The sequence below is a fragment of the Nannospalax galili genome, unplaced genomic scaffold, assembly GCF_000622305.1.
Source record: "Nannospalax galili isolate Female #2095 unplaced genomic scaffold, S.galili_v1.0 scaffold364, whole genome shotgun sequence".
Lineage (NCBI taxonomy): Eukaryota > Metazoa > Chordata > Mammalia > Rodentia > Spalacidae > Nannospalax > Nannospalax galili.
The window spans coordinates 3,040,608-3,060,681 of NW_008352752.1; the positions used below are offsets into that span (position 1 = coordinate 3,040,608).

The 20,074-nt window shown below is 41.0% G+C and overlaps 1 pseudogene; it reads right to left on the reverse strand.

Moving 5' to 3' along the window:
- Nucleotides 1-15,771, reverse strand: part of LOC103747533 — a 71,498-nt pseudogene extending 55,727 nt beyond the window's left edge.
- Nucleotides 15,772-20,074: the final 4,303 nt, after the last annotated feature.

Sequence of the window (20,074 nt, forward strand, 5' to 3'; positions counted from 1 at the left end):
ATGTGTATGAGTGTATTGCCTGCATGTATGTGAGTGCACCTGATGTTGTGAATGGGATTATTTTCTTGACTTCTTTTCTCAGGAAGTTCATTATTAGTATACAGGAAATTGATTTTGATATGTTAGTTTTGTACACTACTATTTCATTCATTTTATTTACCAGTTATAAACATCTTTGTTGGGGTCTTTATGAGTGTCTAAGTATATAATAATGTCACCTACAAGCAGGGATAATTTGCCTTCCACCTGTACCAATACTATACCTTTTATGTATTTCTCTTACATGACTGCTCTGGCTAAAACTTCAAGGACTATCCTAAGAGTGGTAAGAATGGACAACCTTATTTATTCCTAATTTTAGAGGAAATCCTTTGTTTTTTCCAATTTACTATAATCTGCATTGTTTGTTTGTCATGTATAGCCTTTATTAAGGTGACATATGATCCTCCTGGCTTATTCATGGTTTATCATGAAATGATTAGATCTAGTTATCTGAGTATATTGAACCATCCTTACATTCCTGATATGAACCTTATTTGATCATGGTAAGTAATATTTTTTATCTGTAGAATTAAATTTGCAAGTATCTTTTTGAGGAATTTTGCACACATGTTGATGAAGGATATTGGCTCATGATTTATTTTTGTTCTGTCCTTATCAGGCTTTGGCATCAGAATGACACCTACTGTCTGGCTTCACAGAAATGGCTGGGAATGCTCCTCTCCTTTCTATAGACCATCTGAGCAGCAGTGGTGTTAGTTTTGTTTAAAAATCTGGTAGAATTTAGAGGTGACTCCATCCCATCCTAGGCTTTTCTTGGTTTGGGAACTTTTTATTGCAACTTTAATGTCATTTCTTCTTTTTTATTTGTTTAGAATTTTTTATATCCTTGTGACTATACTTTGGTAGGTTACAAGTATCTACAAGTTTGTTCATTATTTCTCTATTTTCCAATATATTGGCATCTAATTTTTCAAAACAATTTCCTAATCATCCACTGTACTTCAGTGTATCTGTTCTGATACTTCTGCTTTCGGCTCTGGTTTTATTCATTTTCAACAACTCTCTCTTTTCTTAGGTTAGTTTGGCTAAGGGTTTGTCAATTTTTATCTTTTAAAAAAATATCAAAGCCAGGTGTTGGCACATCTTTAATCCCAGCACTCAGGAAGCATACATAGTGGGTGGTCTGCATAGTGGTCTACATGGTGAGTTCCAGGCCAGCTGGAGCAACAGGGAGACCCTGTCTCAAAAAAGAAAGAAAAATCAAGCATTTGTTTCATTAATCTCTTTTATGTTATTATTTTAGTCTCCATTTAATTTATTTCCATTCTGATCTGTATTGTTTCTTTTCTTCAATGAATTTTTATTTTAATTTATTCTTGTTTTTCTAAGATCTTGAAGTAGCTCATTAGATTATTTGAGATCTCTTCTAATTTGGGCATGTAAAGCTACATACTTCAGAAAAGTTCAATGTACTGATGAAAAGAATATATTCTGTCATTAGGTAGACTATTCCATAGCTATTTGTAAAGTACATTTGCTCCAAAGTGTAACTTAACTCTGACTCATGTTTCTTTGCTGATTTTTTTGCTTGATGATCAATGCATTGGTGAAAGTGGAACACTGAAGTCTTCCACTATTATTGCATGGGGCCCAGCACTCCCTTTATGTCCCAATAGTGTTTGTTTATAAGACTGATGGAATTTCTGATCCTCCTGCTTCTGCAATCCAAGGGCTGGGATTGCAGGAAAGCACAACCACACCAAGATTCACTATATCTTCTCAATTAACATGATTAGGATTTGGGCTTATACACCACCTTAAACTAAACCAAGTTAAAGAGGTTTACAGCATTTGGGTAAGGAGGTAGGCTTGGAAAAGTGTTGTTACTTAATAAGATTTGTTACATTTAAGTCAGTGAAGAGTTGAGTCTTCCTTTTCTTGGTAAGGAAAAGAAAGGTACCCTTTATAAATTCCCTTTACACAAGGAACATTTGTGCAATGCTTTTGAAGCTTTTCCCACACCTGTTGGTTTTGTTTTTTTTTTTTAATAACTTTTAACTTAAAACAGCCTATATACTAAAGAGATACACTTTGAGGTGGTATATTCTGATATTCTTTAGGGATAATTATGTACATGTCCCTTCAAATCAATTGAAAACATATACAGGAAATATTTCCTTTATTGATTCCTTCATCAGCTATCTCAAGAAATGGACAATTTTTTAGTCTGTTTTGAGTCCCCTTACCATATTCTTCCCACTGGCTCCTCTTAAATCTCTCAGTTTTCCTGGGACTGCCAGCCAGCACCCACAAATCCCCTCACCTCCTCTTCTGCCCACATCCTTCCCTTTACTCTCTTGGCCCCCACTGTGCCCTCCTAAGAAAGGAAACAGACCGGAGCTGGCATGAAATGAACAAGTCCCTGGGCAGCCTGACTTCAAACTGAACACTCAATTTGCAGCTTCCACTGTCTGGAGAGCAGAGGGCTTTCACTTCAGATCACATGGAATGTATTTCTGGCTCCTCTGGGCCCTACCTAATCCACTCATCACTCTTGCTCCATGACAGCTTCCACTGAGCAGCAGAGGTCCCCCAGATCCTCAACTTACTCCTGATCACAGCCTGCTCACTTTGCACAACAGCTGAAAGCTCTTTTCTCGCGTCAACAGTGGTCCAGGCAAAGCCTTAAGATTTTGTCTTGCTTTATTCTAATGCAACACATTACAAACTTTCTGCTAAAATGTTTTACAGCAACAAGGAAAATTACAAGAGGGTTCAAGAAAATATTTTAAGATTTATGTTCATTATTTTCAATTATGTATGTGTGTGCATAAGAATACAGGTACCTACAGAGGCCAGAGACATCAAGTTCCCTGAAGGTGGAATTATAATCGGTTGTGAGCCACCTGACATGGGAGCTAGAAGCTGAACTCAGGTCTTCTGCAAGAGCAGTACATGCTCTTAGTGGCCAAGCCATCTCCAGACCCAAGAAAAGATTTTAAATGGGTAAATTTGAGCTAACAAATTCAACAAATTCTATGTGTTGAATTACAGGACCTCAAGATTTATTATCTATGAAGACCTGGGTTTTCTTCTAGAAGAAGGGTGCCAGGATGCTAAGAATGTAGTTCAATGATGGTGCTCTTGCCTTATAAGCATGAGACCCTGGATTCAACACTTAGCATCACAAAATAAGGAAAGAATAAGAGACAGAACACAAACATGCTGAGAATACAGAACTAAGCGTAGATTTTATACAACCTTCAGGCTCAAGTTACCATGGAAACTCTGTATCTGACCTAACAACTTATTAACTATCAGGTAAACCACTGGAATATATTACTAACAGACCACTAGCTTACACCGACCTAAAGCCTAAGAATGTCATCAGATAGAATCTAAAACCTAGAGTAGAGATTTCCCTGTTTTGTTGGGAACCCACCTTCCTCTCATTCCCATCTATATATTTGATAACTAATTGATTTATGATCTTTTGTTATGACTTTCCTTTATTCTATAACTATAAAAGGTTCATGTAACTGTTTCTATGTTGTAACATGTTGTTCAGTACAACTTAATCTGTGTTCCCAGACCATGGTCAGTCAGATTTGGTTCAGAATAAACCACCCCGTTGGAACAAAAGCTGTTTTGCATTCACAGTTTTCTCTAGAAAACCATTAGTCTCTACCAAGCCCAAAGTTAAAAATGTCATCATATTCCATCTGAAACCTATAGCAGAGACTTCTTCCCTTATCTGTAACCTACCTACCTGATGTCCTTAAATCAATGTATTGTGGTTAATAAAATCTTGTGTAACCACTTCCATGATGGAACATACCATTCAGGGCAATCTGAATCTGTGTACCTGGACCATGGCCATTTGTATTTGGCTCAGAATAAACTACTTCTTATTTCCCTTGGCGAAAGAAGTGTGTTTGTTTGCATTGATAGCTTTAAGCTGATATTCTTAGGTATTTTGTCACAGTAACAGAAGGCTGACACATATACCTAAGATATAACCAGCTGGATGGTCACCATGCCTGTAAGCTATCGAGAAGAAATAGCTTTCTTTTCCATCAATGGGTTCATTGTTGAGGTAATAACAGAATACAGATTATCAAGAGAAAAACATAAATTTCTTTAGTATATATTTCTCTTGATACAAGAGCTATCATGTCAGGTAGCTAATCAGATATTTGTAGATTTAGAGGTCACTGAGGCTAGAAAACCCCACCCCATCATCAGATTTCCAGTCATCTCCTGTTTCTCTAGTAACACATTAATTTTAAAGGTAGAGAAAGCATCACAACTGGCCCTACTTAGAATATGAACTACCATGTAGAAGGAAGATGAAGATAGCAGGGTTTTGTTGGAGTCCAGAAGGGAAGGCTCCTTCTTCCTGGGAAACCCTGGCTATTGCCAAGATCAGGCTGTGTCCTACCCTAAATTACTCCATATTATGTAAAATAGATTTCTCAGGCTGTTCCTTGCCCTGAGAGACTCCATTTACAAGCAGCTTTTGACTCAATTTTGAGGATAGAGGACATTACTCCTTGATGGACATGTGAAAGGCATTGTCTGTCTGGTACCATCCATGTAACCCAGACTGACAAATAAATTATTCCTGGGAGTAGAAAGGGTGTCACCCTATAAATTTATCCAGGTGAGGTGGGGCTGTAGAAATACATGGGCATATTATTTTATCAGGAAATCACACCTGAGAGCTTGTCAAACATACCAGGAAAGGGTACAGTTCCTCTTCTGGATCCCATAAAGAGGAGGACACCTAGCACTGCAATGGCAATGACACCCACCAATCTGTCATCTGCTACCCAGTCTGCCAAGGGACCAACAGGAAGAGAACTCGCACCTGTCCTGGGGGCCTCAGCTCACCTTTGTCTCTGCTGTTGGCACAATCTACTCCAATTGTAGTCTGCATGTTCTGCCCATCTGACTAGACCTGCTGTCCAGCCATCCACCTGAACCTGTTCCTGCTCTTTGTTTCCACAGTCTTGCCCATCGCCTCTGCAGTGTGTTCAATTCTGCAATTCCATTCAAACCTGTGACCCAGCTGGGGCCTAACTCCATAGCAGCAGAAAACTTCCCACCTGGGTTTGTTGTTCTATCCCTGAGAGTCTTTTTATATTTCTATCATCTTCCTTCCTCTCAGATCTCTTGATTCACTGTGTGGTTCACTGTGTTTGCCTTGGCCAGGGCCAAGTGACACTATTTGGCAACTTGCTGCCAATGAAACTATCATACCTTGTGAATTTATTATTTAGTAAATTCTGACATTATGGAAATAATGAACATGTTCAGCTATGTTTCTTACCCAGTGTACTCATGACAGCTATTTTATAGATTCTTTTGGGTTTTTTTTTTCTTTCTTTAATTCCTTTAAATTTACTCTTACATGATTTTTTGGTCAAAACAATAAGATCTGAGTTTTATTTATAACTCTGAGTAGAAACTCGGCATTCCAAATTACCCAAAAGATTATAATACCATAAAGGCATACTATTGCTCCCTTCTTTAAGAATTAATTCAGTGGGCCAGCCATCACCTGGACAAGAAAATATCCTTCAAACATTGTAACCTCAAAAAAATCTGATACATCAAAAGACATGTTAAAAGAGATAGAGGAACAGGTTATCTCCTCAATGAGGCAATGTGCTTATTCCAGGAGCCTCAACACAGTTGCTTAAAGATCCTACTGCTAATTCTGCCAATTCTTCTGATTCCTAACTCAGAAATCGTAAATTTTTTCTTCCTCTCTTTCTATCTCCCTTTTTGTGGACACTGACAAAAAGTCCTAAGCCTGCTTGCCCTGGTGTTCTGGGCATTCCCACTCTCTCTGAAGACATTCCCGCAATGTACCTGCTTTTGCAGCCCCTCCCCTACCATCACCAATGCATCTACTTTTGCAGCCATCCATTGTTGGACCTGACTGCTTTATTGATCTCTAACTCAAAGCATGACTTTCTCTCTTCCTCTTTCCATTTCCTGGCAGCTGAGGAGATTTACAGCCTGCCTGCCCTCTTAGTTTTTTTCTCTCAAAATCCAATATTTAGCCCTTGTGTTTCTTTCCGAATCCATTCTTAAATTATTTTATCTCTGAGACTAAGAGGGAGGAAAACTCATACAGTATAGAGTAGACAGGCATGGAGAGCTGGGATTAGAGAATAAAAAGGTTTGACCTAATGGGGGATTTAGCAAGGCCTGATGGGATTTTATCTTGTGCCCAATGTCTTCAGAGGTAACTGTGGTCTTTTCCTGCAGGCTTAGTAAGGGTACCTCTCAAGGGCCTGCATTAGTTACTGTTCTGTTGCTGTGATAAACACCATGACCAAGGCAACTTACAGAAGAAGACTTACTTTGGCATATGGCTCCAGAGGGCTGAGTCCATCATGGCACAGAGACATGGCAACAGGAGCTAAGAGCTCACATCTTCAAGCACCCACTGGAAGCAGAGACATGGCAAACTGGAAGTGGGCCAAAGTGATGAACTCTCAAACCCAGCTCCTAGTAATGTGCTTCTTCCAGCTAGGCCATGACTCCTAAAGGCTCCATGACTGCCCCAAACAGCACTACTAACTGGGGAGCAAGTGCTCAAATACTTGGAGCCTAACGGGGGGGCACATCTCATTCAAATCACCACTTTTCAGATACCTGTGTGTCATATTTGAGGGTGATGTGTCCTGAGCCCTGCCAGCAGTGAGGGCACAGAGGCACAGCTCCATGCTGTCACCCTCTGCAGCCTGAGGGGTACTCCAGACTTTTAAGTGCCTCAACTCAGACTAAACCAGGATTCATGGCTTCAATGCCAAAAAAAGTTTGGGACTAGCCAGTTTATGAAGAAGAGTTGGAGATTTTTATTAAAGACTTACAGAGAATAAGAGGAACCCAAGTATGGGTATGGCTCCTCAAGGGGTAGTAATAGTGAACTTAGTATTAGTTATATATGGGATTCTATAGGTATGGGCTCTTAAGTTACTTCTCAAAATGTTACTAGGAACCCATTTTTCTCCTCATTTCTCTCTTTCAATAGGTTAGTGAGGTGACTCTGGAGATGCCATGAAATAATTACAGTGCAGATGGATGGATTATAATCTGATAGAGTAAAACCAGGAGATACTACAGCGGCACAAGGAGTTTAGTAGATATCCTTTCCCTGTAAATGGGATTTCCAGCTAGATTCCTAGAACAGTGCAGGCCTTAAGCAGCTGGTAATTGTACTGGAATTTTTTCTTTTCTGGGAGCAAAGGCTTCAACCAGATTCTGGGACAAGAGGGCGACTTTCCCTTTCTCTGATCCCCCAAATTTTCCCTGCCTTTCTATCCTGCCTCAAGCCCCATCAAAGCAAGTGTTCCAATATAGATTTGTCAATGCCTTATGCCAAAATGAGATACTGATTAATGGGAAATTCTAATGCTTATTATAGGTATGTTTAATTTATATAATTTCCCCCTAAAATTGTATCTAATTTGTTACAATATTAATAACTAATATATCTGAGCATTCTCGTGTGGGCCAGATCATCAGTCCAACACCTACATACATCTTCTTCCCTACCACAGTCACTCCACAAGGCAGAGATGATCATTACTCACACTTACAGAGAAAGGGAGCCTGAGAGGCTAGGCAACTCCCCCCAGGCCGAACAGCCAGGCAATATAAAACTAGGGTTAGATCTCAGTCTTTGTCTGCTTCCAGAATCTATGCTGTTAAGCACACAGCATTTTGGGATTAAAATAGTTTGTAGAAATGAAACTTTTGACTTAAAAATAAGGAATATCATGAGGCAGAGAGAGCAAAATGGGTAAATCCATGAACTAGCACACCAGGGCTATCCAGAGGAAATCTTGTCTTGATTCCTCTGCAGACTGGAAGCCTAGAGCCACAAGGAAGCAAAAGCTTGAAAAGGTCCAGGAAGCTTTATTTGAGAACTTCCCAGGTGAGGGGGGTGCTTTGTGTCTCTAAGCTTTCCTTTCTTCAAATTTACTTCTTTTCCTGAAGCCACGTCATTCAGCCCCAGCAATGTCCCAATCCTGCTTCAAAACCACCACGTGCCCCTAGGAATGTTTTTACTCATACCTGTTCTCCTTAAGACTACTGACTTACAGGAATGGGTATTAGGAATTTATAAACTTGCTTTCAAGGACACCACAGGAAGAGTATGCAATTTTTCACACATTGCTTTGTTCCCCTATAAGAAAAAAAAAATAAGCTTATAATAGAACACAGTAAGTTAAAGGAAAGGTCTTAAGTGATAACAATTGATTTTCTATGAAGTCTTTTCTTAGAATGCCTTTCAGAGAGCAGCAGGTGTCCCCCTCACACTTCCCAGGGGTTCTTATAACTGTTCTTCCCTCTCATCCTGCAACTGGAGGTGAGGGAAGGCTAAGAGGGCTTAGCCCCACCTCCATTATCTATTCAAGGAGCACAGTTTAGAACCATTCTTCCCTCTCATCCTGCAACTGGAGGTGGAGGAAGGCTAAGAGGGCTTAGCCCCGCCTTCATTATCTATTCAAGGAGCACAGTTTAGAACCATTCTTCCCTCTCATCCTGCAACTGGAGGTGGAGGAAGGCTAAGAGGGCTTAGCCCCGCCTTCATTATCTATTCAAGGAGCACAGCACACAGCTTTCTAAAAGTTACCAAAAACCAGTGCTCATGACATTCCCAGCAACAAGGGCTGGGCACTGTGGACAGGACTGCTGCCTGCTAGGTAGTGGCCCCAGAAGCAAGCCACTAGTCAAAAGCCTTATAAGTAGGGTTCTGTGGCAAGACAGGCTTGAAAGCTGCCTGCTGCAGCAGGGAAGCCTTTTGGAGGAAGCAGCCATGTTTATGGAGCCTCTCCTTCACAATGAAAAGACACTGGGAAGAAACATGACAAAAGAACTTTCTTCTGAGGAAAGCCAATTGTTTTAACAAACATGAAGCTGAAGAAAAGCTACATTAGACCAGCACTGTCCCAATGGAAATAATATGCAAAGCACATTTGTAATTTTAATGATACAGGTTTTGAATGCTGTATGATGACTAGCTAGCAGGCAGCAGTCCTGTCCACAGTGCCCAGCCCTTGTTGCTGGGCATGTCATGAGCACTGGTTTTTGGTAACTTTTAGAAAGCTGCGTGCTGTGCTCCTTGAATAGATAATGAAGGCGGGGCTAAGCCCTCTTAGCCTTCCTCCACCTCCAGTTGCAGGATGAGAAGGAAGAATGGTTATAAGAACCCCTGGGAAGTGTGGTGGAAGCTAATGATTTGTTAAGCTAACACTCCAAAAGTTTTATCTTATAGTCACAATGATTAGTTCAGATAGAGAGGTTGGTATTAATAGTCTTAAAAAAAAAAAAAAGGAGGGGCTAGAGAGATTGCTCAGTGGTTAAGAGCACTGCTGCTCTTGCAGAAGACCTGGGTTCGATTCCCAGAAACCACATGGTGGCTAACAACCATCAGTAACTCCAGTTCTAGGGTATCTGACGCCTTCTTCTGATGTCCACGAGCATTGCGTGACACAGGTGCACTTACACACATGCAGACAATGCACTCATACACATACAATAAAAATAATATTTTAAAAATAAATAAAGTATCAGGCTTGGCATGGTGGCACATGTCTTTAATCCCAGGACTCAGGAGTGGTAGGCAGGTGGATCTCTATGAGTTTGAGACCAGCCTGATTTACACTTGAGTTCCAGACCCTGCTTCAAAAGAAAAAAAAAAAAAAAATCAAAGAAATAAATGAAACTTGAGTACTTCATTTTGCTCAACCCAGAATAGCCAAAGCTTTATCATGTAACACGTAATCAATATAAAAACAGTTTCTAATGACCTCATTTGCATTATTTTATTTCTTATTAATCTCTGTACTCTGATGTGTGGTGTTGATACAAAACATAGCTCTTGCTTCAAAGGGACTAAGATGTTTATTCCAAGTCAAATATGAGTGACTATGACCCAGGAACATGGATTCAGTTTGTCCTGAAGGGTATATGTTATGGGAGTGGTTACGTGATCTTTCATAGTTATAGGACAGAAGACAGTCATAAATCAGTATATTTATCAGATACACTGGTGGGAACATCAGGTAAGTGAAAGACTCCAATTTCAGAGGGGGAGTAAATGACTTATAGGAGAGATGCGACTGGCAGGAAAAATAGATAATAGCCTGGGACAAAGTCTGCCTGGGATCTAGGGGGTCAACTCTAATCTTTCCTCTTGTTTGTTAACCTTCTGGAAGATCTGCCTTTATGGCCTTTAGGTAGAGAACTTCAGAGATAGCCCCTTCCTTCACTTCAAGGGAGAAAGAGGACTGATTAAGGCCAGAGCTCCTGGAGCCTGCTTCTTGAATTCAGTATGTCAAAGTGCCATACTTTGGGATATTGTTTTCTGAAACCCAACACATTCCTTTACTCAGCTCCTAACAATAAAATTCAGGGTTGACATGAAAGCATGGAATGTAATTCTGTATTATTTCAGTTTTCTCTGAAGCATACTACAAACACCTTGAAGAAAGAACCCAACTGTCACTACAGTTGTTAGAGTCAAAGCCTGGCCCTGGCAGCTCCAAGATGCTAGGATCAGCTACTGTCAAGAAAGGATATTTATTCCATGTGGCCACATTGGGAAGAAGAACAAATAAAGAGGTCTAGTGACCATCCAAATCCATCTTCAGGGTCCTGACATGGGTTAAGGTTTAAATAGAGAGCAAGGGATATGCATAACCAGGCAGTCCTGGTCAGAGTCCTGGCCATCACTAAGTCATCATTGTCTGGGCTCTACTACCTCCTGAAAGGTGGTCTGACAAACTTCCAGAACCATGTGAAGTCTTTCTGAGAGACAAGCTCTTCCTTTTTGCCCCTAGCATTTGCTGGGGAAATTCCAACTCTTGGGCTCCCTTGCCTTGGCAGTCTGATAAACAATGAAGGAACAAGTCTTTCCTTAGATTATCTTTGCTCCTGCCAGGATGGTTACATGACTCATACCCACCTATGAAGTATTTCCATATTTGTGAGTAGTGTTTAGAATTTAGTGAGTGATTTACCTGTTTGTAGTGTTTATTTAAATCCAAATTATTAGCCTTTCAATTTCTTGGGTTTTTATTGTTTGTTTTCTTTTCATTTTTCTCAGACAGGGTCTCATATGAACCAGGCTGGTCTTGAACTCATGATCCTTCTGCTTCTACCTCCAAGTGCTTGCTAGGGTTACAGGAATGGGTTACCACCTGACTAGTCTGTCAATTTTTATATTGTTCTATTTCCAAATGTCTGGCTCCTGAACCGATTTCCATACTCTAATGTCTAATCATTATTATAACCTCTCCACATAATGTCAAATACCACAAATTCAAGACCAAATTTGTTATCCATTTCTCTCAAAGGAAAAATTCCTCCACTGATTTGTTGTTTGTTTTTATAATAAGACAGAGTATTGCTACACACCCCACACTGACCTGGAACTCCCAGTGCTCCTACCTCAGCCTCCAGCTGCTGTGATCACAGGTGGGTGCCACCACTCCCAGCCTTGGTAGTTCTACATTTGAAGTAGCTCAGACAAATGTTTTTAAACAGTTAGATTCTTGGATTTCTCTCATACCACATATCTAATGTGCCAACATATCTTTTTGATTCTGCCTTAAAATGTATCCAGAATCCAACCATTTCTCATCAGCTTTCTTGTGGTTGGGTTCTGAACAAACTATCCCCTAAATGACACCTTGGCATTTGAGAAAACAGCAAAAGAAAAGTAATTCTCACCTTCCCTCTCTTTCCTCTTCCCTACAGCAAGTCATAACATCTAGGAAGATCATTCCCATCTTCTCCCTTTTTTCTTCCCCCTAGCAGGTTATAAGACCCTCATTTAAGAGGTACCTTTCCTATGCCCAGGTAAAAGAGTGCTCTCTCTCTCTCTCTCTCTCTCTCTCTCTCTCTCTCTCTGTGTGTGTGTGTGTGCGTGCGTGCATGTGTGTGTGTTTGGTTTGGTTTCGTCTCTGTTTTTTTGAGACAGGTCTCCCTAGTATCCCTATCTGGTCTGGAATTCTCTATGTAGATCAGGCTGGCCTCCATCTCATTGAGATCTTCCGGCCTCTGCCTGGGATTGAAACAGTGCACCACGACACCTGGAAAAACCCTTCTATTTTATCTTAACCTCTTCTGCTGTTAAAACACAATACCTTAGTCCAAGTAATTTATAAACAACAGAAATTTATTGCTAAAGGCTGGGAAGTCAAAGGTCAGAGCACCAGCAGGTTCATCACCTGATAAGGGCCTATTCCATGGACGACATCTTGAGGTGGCATTTTCCTATGGGGGAAGGCGTAGAATGCTCAATGGGGAACCAGCTAGTTCCTGTAAGGCACCAATTCCACCCATAAGGGAAGACCATCTCATCTCTTAATGCGGTTGCATTGGGGATTGAGTTTCAACATGACTTCTGGAGGGAATATAGGCTTCAAGCACGGCATCTCTGATGACACATGGGCACAGAGGAATCTGAACTAATAGGCCTTTCTCCCCATTCATTACCTTTTCATCAGACCATTTGTCCCAATGCTATTTCTCTGCAACTGTTCATTCTTCATCAAAACTAAGTATAAAAATATACAAGCCTTGGGGCTTGGAAAATCATTCATCGGCTCTTTCAGAGGACCCTGGATTTGGTTCCCAGCACCTACATGGCTGTTCATAACTGTCCATAACTACACTTCCAGAGCATCCGATAGCCTCTTCTGGCCTCCATGGGCATCAGACACACATGTGGTACAGATATATATATCAAGGTAAACACTCATATACATAAAATAAAATTATATGCAAGCCTGCCCATTCCTGTGGGGACTCATTTCTTCCTGAAGGCTCCTGTATCACGTAAAATTTAAACAACTTCACGTTTTTCTCTTATTAAAGTCTTATATGAACCTCAGCAATAGGTGATGGAAATATATTTCTTTTCTCCTGTATCTGTTGCCAGCCTGGCCTAGGCTACTACCATCTCTCAAATCAGGATCCAGAAGCATCTTTTTTTTAATTTTATTTATTATTTTTATTTTATGTGTATGCATGTATTGCCTACATGTAAGTAAGTGCATCCGTGTCGTGCAATGCCCGTGGAGGTCAGAAGAGGCTGTTGGATTCCCTGGGACTGGAGTTACAGAGTTGTTAGCTGCTATGTAGGTGCTGGGATTCGAACCCAGGTCTTCTGCAAGAACAACCAGTGTTCTTAACCACTGAACCATCTCTCCAGTCCCAGAAGCATCTTTTTAAAACCTAAGTCAGATCAGCCTGTCTTGCCTAAAAATAATATCACCTAATGACTCCCAGCTTCACACCAAGTAAAAACCAAAGTGTTTACAATGATCTATAAAACTAAATCTGGCCTGCCCTTCCTGCCTCTGCCCACTCTGCTTGACCACCTTGTCCCTGTATTCCTGATGCATGCCAGGCACATTCTTTCAAGGGGCCTATGTCCTTGCAGACATTCTTCCTCTGAATGGCCCCATTGCTCCCTTTACCTCTTCAAGTCTGCTCAAGTCTTCATTCTAAGGGGATCTAATTCTACTCTCCTGGGAGTCTGTCCCTTCTCTGTATTCCCAATCCTTCTTATCAAAGACTACTTTTTCCCATGCCCCTGAGCATACTTCCCTCATGTACCCGCACTTCCATTCTCACCTGGAGGATGGCATAAAGGATGAGCTCAGTAAATATCTACTGAATGAATTTCTGCCATGAAAAACTATGTATACTAGTAAAAATTTCAATAGCTTGAAAATATTTATTGAGCTTTTCTTCCCACACCATTTACAGACAATTTATGGGCAATTCTGTTCGGAGTTTGTGGCTTTTTCACAGCAAAGTTCAGGATTGGTTCTTTACAAATTTATGGAATCGATACATTTACTTTGTCTTATCTTTCAACACTGTGCCCCCATCACTCCTGCTTTCTAGACATGCTTATTGAACTTCAGATTAGGGAAGGTATTGGCATAAACAAAATAGAGCTGTGATGGAAATGTTCTTTATCTTCACAGTAAGTGGGGCAGCCACTAGCCACATGTGGTAACTGAGTGCTTTAAACTGTGCCTGGAGCAATGGAGGAACTGAATTTTTAATATTATTTAACTTTAATTAGTTTACATTTAAATGGTTGTTTGTGGCAGGTCCTTCCTTAATAACATTTATAAGCTCTTTGAGGGAAACCATGTCCTTTTACCAAAATGTCAAACACCTTGTTTATTATAAAAATTAGCAAGGAAACCTATTAGCACTGCCTCCTATTTTGAATATGGGAAATTTTTGTAGAAAGAAATGACTTGTTAAAAATCAAATTTCAGATATGAAATTTTAAATTAAATCTAAGATAGTTGAGGATAGAGAAGAGACTAGAGGACAGATTTCTCCCCTTTCTTTCCCACATTTCACTGCCAACTACAGAGATGGTCATCAATGATGCTCATTCTGCCAGCATCTTTAACACTGGTCTCACAACCATGCTGCACGGCCCACTGAACTACCATCATATCATCCCCATTTCCCAGATGAAGAACCTGAGCTTCAGAGACTACCACCTCCCACTAGCTAGCCCAAGACACTACCAGTTTGCAGTCCCAGGGCCAGGCAGTGTGCTGTACTACCTTCCCCTTCCCAGGCTTGAGAGCCCAGATAACTTAAAATTAAGAAAGCTTAAGAGTATCTATGTCATCATTGTTCATGTACATATCAATGCTGTATTCATACAAAAGACTACATGGTTTCAAATCAGGAAGTAAAGTTAACTTCCAGGTCACTCATTAAATTGTTGAGGTTATTCAAATAAAGAAGTGTGAGCAGGGGCATCTGAACACTCTAATTTTGCAATATAAATGGTTTTGTCTACTTGATGTCCCCTCCTCATCATGGCTCCGTGAAGGGGGACAAATCTTATCTGAGCCTTCATTTTTCATTCAGCTCTTGTTAAAAATGTGAAAATAACTCACTGTAGTTAATAGCAACAAAGAATCTCCCACCCTGGTGAACCCCCCCACCACCACCATGAGCTTCCCTCCTCTACCCAGCAGGGGAGCCCCAGCATTTTATAATTACACATTAATGAAGAACAGAATCCTTCCTCACTTTTATCCTGCATTTCATTTCCACAGTAATTTGATGTGTGTATGTGTGGAGGAGGGCGGGTGTGAGGAAATGTAAACGGTGCTCATTTATCACAGCTTTAATTTAGACCAGATCTCCCCCTAATCCAATTCCAAGCAGTACAGTTTATGCCAGTGAACAGTACACCCTAATAAAGATCAGCCGCAGGAAAGAGTGGGCCAGAGTTTCTCGGTATGCCTGCCAGGGACCAAGTCAAAGCCCCAACATGTTCCTGACTTACCATATAAATTGGTGACAAAAACCATGACAAAAGTTTGGTTTAAGAGACGTACTCTAGTTAAGAGATGCACCCTTCCAACAATTTAGGTGACATCATAGCCACATCTTTGACCTGGTTACTGCCAAACACGTCACAACCTGAGGAGCAGAATTTGACTGTCCAGCTCATTCCCTCCAATAGCCTATGTTCCTATTCCATTGCTGCTGTCGTCTATTATCACAGACTCAGAAGCTCAAACAACAGAAATATATTCTCTTACCGTTCTGTAGGCCAGACGTCAGACATAGGTCCCACAGGGCTAAAATGAAAACGTCAGCAGAGCTGGATTCTTGCCTGTAATACTTCTCCAGCTCTGAAAGGCCATCTGTCTCCTTTCCATCACCATGACCTTCTTCCTTCATCTTCAAGGCTGACAAAGATAGTCCAGACCTTCCAAGACTGTGCCATAATGGCCTTCTGGAGCTTCATCTTCCTCCTGTTTCTCTTGTACCACTCTCTCCCATGTTCAAGTACTCTGTGTGGAAAGGTAAGATAATCTAAGCAAAATAGCCATCGTTTCATCAGAGCAGCTAGGACTCCTTTAAAGATACCCTCAAAATCAAGCTGTTAACTGTTGTTTTTCCTTCATAGAAGAGGTTGGGGAGGGGTCATTGGGCTGTCACTTGAGTTTCCAACCATTCTCTCCTGCATCTTCCAGACAGTTGTATGTGATTCTGTCTAATTGCACACATAGCCTCATGGGCTCAGGGGGTGCTAGAGTCTATACATTTTGGAAATTTAACAGGAGAGGGGGGAACTCCCATCTATGCAGCTATAGGAAAGTCATCATTTATACTAGGATGGGACTTTTTGGTGATGCAGCTGTTTGGGGGTCATCCATTGTTCCTATTAATAATCTCTCAGCATGGTCTATAAGTAAGGTCAATAAACTCACTCAAGTTGGACTTTGGTGGAATCATACTTTGGTTTGTCCTTGGTGCACTATAAGGAAGGGGTGGATTTTTTTTTACATCTCTCCAGGGAAGAAGTTACTCTAACACCAATCTTCCTGACCTTCCATATTCACGGATTCTAAGGATTCGCACAGGGACTTTGGGGACCATTATTCTGCCTACCACATATCTCAGTTCTAGTAATCCTTCTGATCTCTGGGACAAAAATCCATTGTTCTTATACCTGGAATTCTCCCCATCCTTCTCTGTCTCTCCATTCCTTTCCTCAGTCGGAATGCCGTGATCAACCTCAATCTTGTCTTTCTCACACACACACGGTTCCCCTGCTTCTCCCTTACTTTGTTTTCTCTTGACACAATATGCTACTCTCTCTGTGCCTATTCTGAGCCCACATGCATGCTTCTTGAAAAATGGTCAGAGCAAACATACCATTACATATGACCTTAATGCTGCCCTCTAGGTATATGGTATTTCCCTGACCCACTCATTTTCCCATTATCCTGCAACTACACGTGACAACTTCTATTCTCAAACTTCCACGTCCTCCTCTACCATCCACATTTTCAGTCAAATACCTATTTTATTGAAAAAACAGAAGAAACCAGAAGAGAACCTCTGTAAATTCCCTCAAGCAAGTGCTCCCATGGACACTGACTTCCCACTTGATGCTTTGTGAATTCTGCTGTCTTTATCCAAAGCCAATTCTTTTTTCTCTAAATCCCAGTCCCTCTATCCATCTGTTAGTCAGACCTTTTGTTGCTATAGCAAAATACCTGACAGAAATCATTTAAGGAAGGATGCATTTGTTTTGGTTCATGGTTTCAGTCCATGATCAGCCATGTTTCCATGGCCTAGGCCTGTGGTAAGGCAGAATATCATGATGGAAAGCTATGGTTGAGACAAGATCCAGTTGAGGAGCAGTGAATTGGCCTGCCAGCCAGGAAGCAGAAAACCTATGCCTGTGCTAGCTGCTTTCTTACTTCCTCTTTTATTCCACCCGGGACCCCAGCCTATTGGATGGTACCACCCACATCCATGGAGTCTTTGCCCTTAGTTAATCCTCTCTGGAGACACTATCACATACACACTCAAAGTGTGATTTAATAATCTCCTAGGTGTTCCTCAGTCTAATCAAGTTTAACCAGGAAAATTCTCATTAGCTGTGCATTAGTTTGCTTTCTCTTGCTGTGATGAAACACTCTAACCAAAATCAACTTGAGGAGGAAGATTTTATTTCACCTTACAGCTTACAGTCCATCATGGAGATAGGTAAGGCAGGAATCTGGAGGCATGAGCTGAATCAGAGACTATGGAGGATACTGCTTACTAACTTGTTCTCCAAGAGGCTGCTTTCTTATACAGTCCAGGACCATCTTCCCAGGAGTGGCACCACCCACAGTGCACTGAGCCCTTCCACACCACTCAACACTCAAGAAAACGCCTCACAGTCTTGCCCACAGACCAATTCAACAGAGGAAATTCCCCAACTGAGGTTCCTCTTCCCAGGTGTGTCAAGTTGACAACCAAAGCTATCCAGTACAACATGTATTATCATATTAGATATGATAGATTAAATAGAATCATGTATTAGGGAAACAAATCCTTAGAACAGAACTTCTCAAAAAAGTATTTCTCAAAAAAGTATCTCGAAAAATTCTTATTCCTCTGTTTCAACTTTCTGTTGATCCACTGTGTAACCTGAACTGTTTTTGTTAAAGTTACCAGTGACTGCTCTGTTGGTAAATCCAATGGCCAACTGTGAGTCCTGATGTCTCTTTACATATTGGCTGCTCCGCCCTTGCATTCTTCACCTGGCTTTCAGGAACCCGTTTTCTTCTTGCTTCGATGACCATCCATCAGCTTTCTCACTGGTTTCTCCTGGACTGAAGAACCAGATCAGTCCTTGTTCTTCACATCTCTCTCCACATACTCTTAGTTAGCCAATCAATTTTTGTAACTTTCAATACAGCTATGAGCTGGTGATACTTGGATATGTACACCTATACTTAATGTTTCCTCAGATCTCAAACTTGTATCCAGTCATTTATTTCACTTGGGAATGTCAATGTCTAATAAAACACAGCATGTCCCAAACTACCTTTTATTTCCCTAAAACTTGATCTACTGCAGTCTTCCACACAGGAGTCTATGGCAAGTCCATGCTCTGGCTGCTTAGATAAAAACCATGCTTTCTCTTTGACTCCCTCTTTCTTGTATATCCCTACCCAATCCATCATGAGTTCACAACTTACTTTCTGAGTGTACCAAGACCATGCCTACTTCTCATGAGTTCCCTGCTGCCCTGCTGGCCCAAGCTCCCAGTACCCCAGTGATTATGATAACTTCCTAACTAGTTCCCACAGACTAGTAGATCAGAGCAGTCAAATCACATTCTTGGTAAATAAAAGAAGGTTGGCATGCCTTCAATCCCAGCACTTGGGAGGCAGAGGCAGGAGGATCTTCGTGAGTTTGAGGCCAGCCTGGTCTACATAGTGAGTTCCAGGACATCTGGGGATACAGAGAGGCCCTGTCTCAAAAAAAATACTTACAATAAAAGCCAGAGAGAGTCCTTATGGAGAATCTTTGCCCTTCTTCTCCCCGTCCCCCTGTGCTTGCTGTACTCCAACCCCAATGAACTCGTTCAAGTTTCTGGACCCACTACGCATGCGACTCAGAACTCTGGATTTGTTCTCCTCTCTACCTGAACTCTAACACATCACCAATGCCTTAACCTCCCTGCGTATAACAATATGGTTTACTTCCTCGTTAAAGTCATTTTTCCAAGGAAACTTTAACATCAGGCCTCTGAATGTCTCTGTCCTAAGAGAAACACTCAAGTTCCCTTGTTTGGCTGCTTAGGTTTCAAAGCTCTCCTCTCCCTTCCCAGCTCAGCAGCATTTCTGAATACAAAAGGGGTTTCCTGTCTCTCAGCTTGGAGTTCTCTCCCATTGCTCCCCACTTGTCAACTCTAACTCTTCCTTCAGGTCCCAGAGCCCATGTCACCTTCTGAGGAAAGCCATTTCCCACCACCCCTGTTATCTACATTCTATCTCTCATAGGACTGACAGTATACTGTTCCTTCATAGAAATTAACACAATTTGTGGTTTCCTATTTTGTACAGTCATCAGTGTAATGAATGTTTCTTCGCCACTGTTTCATGAAGGTAGAGATCCTGCCTATCTAACTGATCACAACACTCTGCCAGGCTCACAACACTATACAACAAATAGGTACAACTTCATTATACTACAATCTCAACCTCTACCAGAAAATAAAGGCTGATGATGGATGCCTGCTTGGCCATGTAAAACACTATATTCTTCTTGCTATCCTGGAACTAGAGAATAGGTAAACAGCAAATGATTTTCACTGGTTCACAGGCTATGATATATTTTCTTAGAAGTTATTTTGTAAAATATAATACAAATACGTTCAAAGGTTTTGAAAACATATCCTGTAGTTACTGTAGTTATTCTCAAGGCTTAGATTCTCATTATAGCCATAAAATCCCCATTGGTTTCAAGATTTTACAGCACTGCTTTCAGTGTAGAAAGCTCATAGAAACCACAACAGCACAAAGCTCAGAGTCTACATTCCCACTTCTGATGGCTCTGACTGTCCTTCTCTCAAGGTGTAATGACCTTGCTAGGGTGTCGGGAAAAGGGAGAAGGGCTATAGTTGGCTTAAGTGGAGGGATTTTTGTTTAAAAGCATTTGATAGAAAAGAAAAAAAAATGGTCCAGGATTCCAG